Raw genomic sequence first — 6,206 nt, 5'->3', positions numbered from 1 at the left:
CACGCTTCCGAAATGTTGAAGAAGTGCGAGAATGGGTGGACGAATGGATTGCTTCGAAACAAACATCGTTTTATCGAGATGGTATCGCCCAGTTGCCAGAAAGATGGCAAAAAGTTGTAGAAAGTGATGGAAAATACTTTCATTGAAATAATTTAAATAAATTTTTTACAATAAATGCTTTTTCTCAGTATTTTTTGGGCGGAAACTAAGTTAAGGTCCTAATAGTTTCTAATATTTTATATGTATGCTTCTTTGAAACGTGTTTATGGATGTGTTTGATACAATCTCATATTATGGTTTTTCGTGAAAACCGAGAAAACATATTTAAGGAATAAAATATGTTCGGTAGACACTAGTAACATATTGCTAACATATTTGCTTGCACTAAAGTAAATAAATAAAATAATATATAAAATAAAGTAAAATGAATAAAATAAATCAAATAAAAGTAATGAATGAATAAAATGAATAAAATAAAAATAATGAATAAATAAAAAAATATAATATAAAGTATACAAATAAATAAATATTAGAATGTAAAGTAAAATATTTGTCAAATAAGAATTTCTTAAAACTTTAGTTTTTCACTTGCAACTATTTATTCTGAAGTTCTTCAAGTCAAAGTTAGAACACTGTCCTTCACTTGTAGAGGGTAAATGACTAAATGAGTGAGAGAGAAGCTGCGGGGTGCTTTGTCATTTGAGTTTTAGAGCTTGTCTTTCACTCCCACTCATCTCTAAAAATGGCGGACAAGATACAAACCAATCAGAAGTCATCATACTTTGTCCTAACTCTGACTTCTTGTTTATTCTGAATTCTAATTTTTTCTATTTAAATAAAAGCAATGTATATTCTATTTAAATAAAGGAGTTTGTAATAAATATGTTAATATCCACCGCGAATAAATATCTCTTATTTTTCCAATATTTTTTTTCAATGCAGAAATTAAATCAATATTGTTTCGATGTCAAACCAACACTCGTGTAAGTATATAACTGACCTACGAGATACGATCATTCGACTCTCTATACACAACTTGTTGTTGCGTGAAAATGTCAAAATTTTGATGCAAATTTTAAATCAATGGCTCTCGATATTAACGGCGTCGCTTCGATGAAGTATGTCTGGCTGGTGGGAGGATGGCTGTTTCACCTTTCAAGCGGCCAAAAAGCGACCGGATTAAGCAGGGTCGATTATCTCTCTGTTCCTAAGGTGAGACTCATTTGCGCGCGCGTCGCAATCACGATAGAATGTGAATTGCTAAACGCAGCGAGAGCTGCGACGTTTTAATTGAATTTAGGCATTAAACACGACATTCCGCCGAGTTTTCCGCGCTGCATTTTTCCCTCGTTCTTTTTCCGTTTATTTGTCGAGTGTCCTTCGTGCGTTTAATTTTTATGCGACGACCGTGACGGTACGTTACAATTTGTCAGTTACATGTAACGATCGAGAATTCAGCGAAAAATGAAGCGCTGGGAATGGAACAAGGACGAGCTTCCGCGTCTCACTCTAGAGTTATATCTCCTCCACTCAATCATCGACTTTGTCACATCTCTCTATTCCCAGCTGAACCTGTTAAACCGTCATGAATCCATACGTATATACCTGTTGGAGTGCGAACTGTAAAATTACAGGGGGAAACGCAGCGTGAGACATCGATCCGGATGTAGTGACGAAGAACGGAAGTGATGGTTAGCTAATAATTCAACGACACCCCGTGGCTCTTTAATCCGTCTCGCTGAGATAACGAGTATCGCTGCAAATAAACCGAGTCGGAAAAAACTTGTGAAATTAATCGTGAACAATGTTAAGGTATTGAATCATTTTTTGGGGCAAAATATTAAGCTATCGCGATGCAATTTCCTTTTCTCTGCTAGGTATAAGAGTCTAGTCCAGTCTACTGTTTATCTTTTCTCTTTTTTCTTCTTTCTTTCAGAAAGAAAGACGATTAAAAGATTTGCGCTACACTTGATTCTCGTATGTGGCTCCAGCTATACATGGATGTTAATAGCATACTTACTTGTATTAGTAAATAAATAAAATAATATAAAAAAAGAAGTAAAATAAATAAATAAAAAATAATTTAAAATATAAAGTAAAATATGTTTCAAATATACATTTTATTAAAACTTTCACTTGCTATTATTTATTCTAAAGTCCCTCAAGTCAAAATTAGGACACCGTTCGCCGCTTGTAAAGAGGAAATGACTGAGAGAGTGAGAAAGAAGCTGCAGAGCATGCTTGGTGCTTGAGCCTTAGAGCTTTCTCTCTCACTCCCACTCGTGTTATCTCTAAAAATAATGGACAAGAAGAATGCAGACCAATCAGGAATCATCATGCTTTGTCCTAATCCTGACTTTTAGTTGATTCTAAATTATAGTTTATTTTATTTAAATAAAAGAATTTAGATTGTAATAAATATGTGTGTATGTGTTATTAGTACCTACCGAATAATCTTTTTCTCTGACAAAATATTAAACTTCCACGATGCATTTTCCTTTTTTCTCTGAATATAAGAATTTACTCTTACAAAAAAGTATTATTGGTAATTAATAAAGGAAGAATAATGATTAATCACTTTACAGTGATTCAGTTGATTATTCGGCGAATTACTCTATGTATGATACATTTTTTTTGAATTTCCACAAACTGACCTATTAGAATGGTCCAGACAATCTAATGCTTGATTATTTTGTTTAAATAATAAAGAAAATGTATTTCATATTTTGCACCGCAGCGTGCTCTTGGATCTGTAAAGCGATCATCTATGACCTAACGGTCATACCAACGCTATTATCCGCTGCTTAACATGAATTAATCGAACTGAAATTTATGGTGCCGATGAGCTGTGACGATATCTCACTAAATTATGCTGTAATATGCTCTTGTATCGTTCAAACAACATTGTAATAACATATTTATTGACAAACGACGCAACAATAATCGGAGTGCGACTAATATTGTTCTAATGTATATCAGCAAATAATTAACGATATGATTGCCTTTAGACTGTCAACTAAACATTATAACGAACTAGAATAAACAATAAGTTAGGTTAAAAAATATATATGAAACAAGATATGAAACAATTCACTTCATTCAATCATGAGAAAATTGATGCTTATATATCTCATTACTAGGAAATAATTCACACCAGTACTACATAAAAAAAAATAATATATCAATGATTATTACTAGCACTGAATTACTCTGTAACATTAGTAATTCTGTCATTTTAAGTACTCAAAATCATTTGCCATTAGTAATAAAACTGCTGAGCAATAGTAATTTATCACTGACCAACCAGTAACACTTTTTTGTAAGGGTAGTTTCGTATTTATTTTTTTTTTTTCTCTTTTTTCTCTTTCAGAAAGATAGACGATCATAAGGTTCGCGTTACACTTGATTCTTGACCAATCTGTCTCGTATGGATCCGGCATTCATTTGCGCCATTTTCCTGGACAAAAAACTCTCAGTTATCCGTAGAAGAATCCGAATGAATTAATTGCTCGCTATCTTTTTTAAGCTTTTATTTTAGGTTCGCGTGAAATTCACATGAAACAGTTTCATGGTGACTTCGCAGCGAGAGGACTATTTCTTAACCATTTTCCATCGAAGAAACTGGAATACCAACTCGCCTCCATAAGAACCTCATACAAATCACTCTCGTACACTGAGAGAAAAAGATGATATTAGTCTAACTAAAATTGTATACTGTAAAAACTGATGTGTTAAATTTAACACATTTCATGTGTCCCAAATTATCCACTCTCATTTATGTATAAATTTAACACAAAACAAATGTGTTAAAAAGTAACACGCATAATATGGAAAAAATTAACACAAGAATTTAACACTTGAATACCGTTAGGAATCACAGATTATGTTAAATTGACATATTTAATATGTCTGACATAAATTATGTCTATTTAACATTTTCATTTCATTTAAACTATAAATTAATACTTCTCTCAAATATTAAAGTTTTATTTTAGTTAATTTAACATTATACATATGTCAATTTAACACAAACCGTGATTCCTGACGGTATGCAAGTGTTAAATTTTTGTGTTAATTTTTTACATATTATGTGTGTTACTTTTTACCACATTTGTTTTGTGTTAAATTTATATATAAATGAGAGTAGATGATTTGGGACATATGAAATATTAAATTTAACACAGTTTTTACAGTGTAGTTATTTTTTGTCTTAACAATAAATTTCGCTTGTTCCAACGCGAAAACCATAGCAGTAACATACATATAAGAATATTATCATTATAATGGAATTTAATGAAAAAATGTAAATAATAATTTATGTAAATAATAAAATATGGTTTTTAATGGTAAAAAATGATGTTTAATACACATGGTAAAATATAGTCTTGACAATAATTTATATTAGTTATTTTTTTATGTGATTATGGTTACAAATACTACACTTTTCAATATAGAATCCACAATGCGCTTTATTTCGCAGGAGAGGAGGAAAGTTTCAGTTATCTTCCGTTAATCCTTTAAAGCTCAGTGTATATATAATTATGTAAATTCAATTCGAATCCTTTCTAAATTTTCTATATCGACAAAATAATGATTCTGTTAATATAATACTATTGATTCATCCTATTTAGAGCAATACTTTTCATCTGTAACTCAAGAAATAGTAATTTTTTCACTGAAGAAAGAAAATTAAAATAGCGATCGAGTGCGGAGTAGAATCATTGACGCTCAAAATTGTGTAAAATTTTTCACAAGAAGTAGATACGTAAGTAGATTTTATTTTTCAAATTTCTTATCAATGTCACCTGAAAGTACAAAGTTAACGTTATATTCATTATCATAATTATAAGATTTATTAAGCTCCTAACTGAGGCAATATTTTGCGCAGCTCTAATAGGAGTTAAAGTAAATGCATATTTGGAAATTTAAAAAGTGGAGGAATTAATTAAAATATATTTAGGATCCGGGGTTGAGTTCGACATGGAAGATTTGATTCACCGCGTACGTCGGTGAATAATATTACTCTCCTATAGTGTTTAATTATTATAGTACTAACATACAGCACACGGTTCTTACTGGTCTTATAATTCTCTTAACTTGGTCGTATTCCAACAGAAAGCCTTTGATATGTAGTTTCAAAATTTATTAAATATTGTGATCTCTCTCTAAATTTCTTGAAATAAAAAGTGGTATTTCCACTCAAGGCAATAATGGAAACGCTGCCACTCGAAACCACAAGAAAGAATGTATCACTCAAGATATAGTTAGATATTAGATATAATCTAATTATTCAAGATATATAATACTCAAGATTAGAGTAATATGAATGAATGTTTCAATCGATTGAAGTGTATATATTTCTTTGACAACAGAATGTATCAGATTTATTCTTCAATTTTAGGTGAAAATATTCACTCAACAATTCAAAGTGAAGAATTCATCCTATAGAAGTAAAAAATAATCCTAATTCGAGTGATTAAGCTGTCACTCTACTTTTCAATTAAAGTTTTATTCTAAGAAATTTAGAGAGTAGGTAGAGCACACGTATGCAAACATGAATATATATAATTATGTACATCCAAAATTGTACTTCCCGACGGTCAATTTTATTCAAGTCGTAAAATTTTTCATCGGATATGTCTTTCAAGCCTATTTCGTCCAAGACAAAAATTGTACTCGAGTGGGATCGATGTATGACCTTAAAGGGTTAAGAAAGATAAGCACGAGTATTTCGCTGCTCGACTCACTTCCCTTGCTAATTGCACGCAACTCTTCGTCTCGAGGAGAAGAAAATATCCTTCATCCTTTATTAACTCGCTTGTTCGTTACTATATCTGAAAGATTCTGCTTGAAAAATCTTCGGACGATTCTCAGACGTCTTAGACGTGTTTCAACACAGCTTTTAAGAAAACGTATCAAAAAGGTCAATTGTTGCGTCATATGCGTCATATCTGTGACGTATGTCTAATATATACACGCGCACCACACGTGATGTATACGTAAAGTGTGACTCTGGCGGACGAGCGGGTGAACGAAAGGTAAGGGCGAGTAGCTCACTTAATTTATTTCCTTTAAGGTAAATGTCTCAATAATTAAAAATAACTTAATAATTAAATGTTATGAAATATTATTAATTATATATATATATATATATATATATATATATATATATATATATATATATATATATATATATATATAGAGAG

Source organism: Odontomachus brunneus, unplaced genomic scaffold (genome assembly GCF_010583005.1).
Source record: "Odontomachus brunneus isolate Ranch 3 - 2012 unplaced genomic scaffold, Obru_v1 Obru_scaffold_117, whole genome shotgun sequence".
Classification (NCBI taxonomy): Eukaryota; Metazoa; Arthropoda; class Insecta; order Hymenoptera; family Formicidae; genus Odontomachus; species Odontomachus brunneus.
This window is presented reverse-complemented; position numbering follows the sequence as displayed.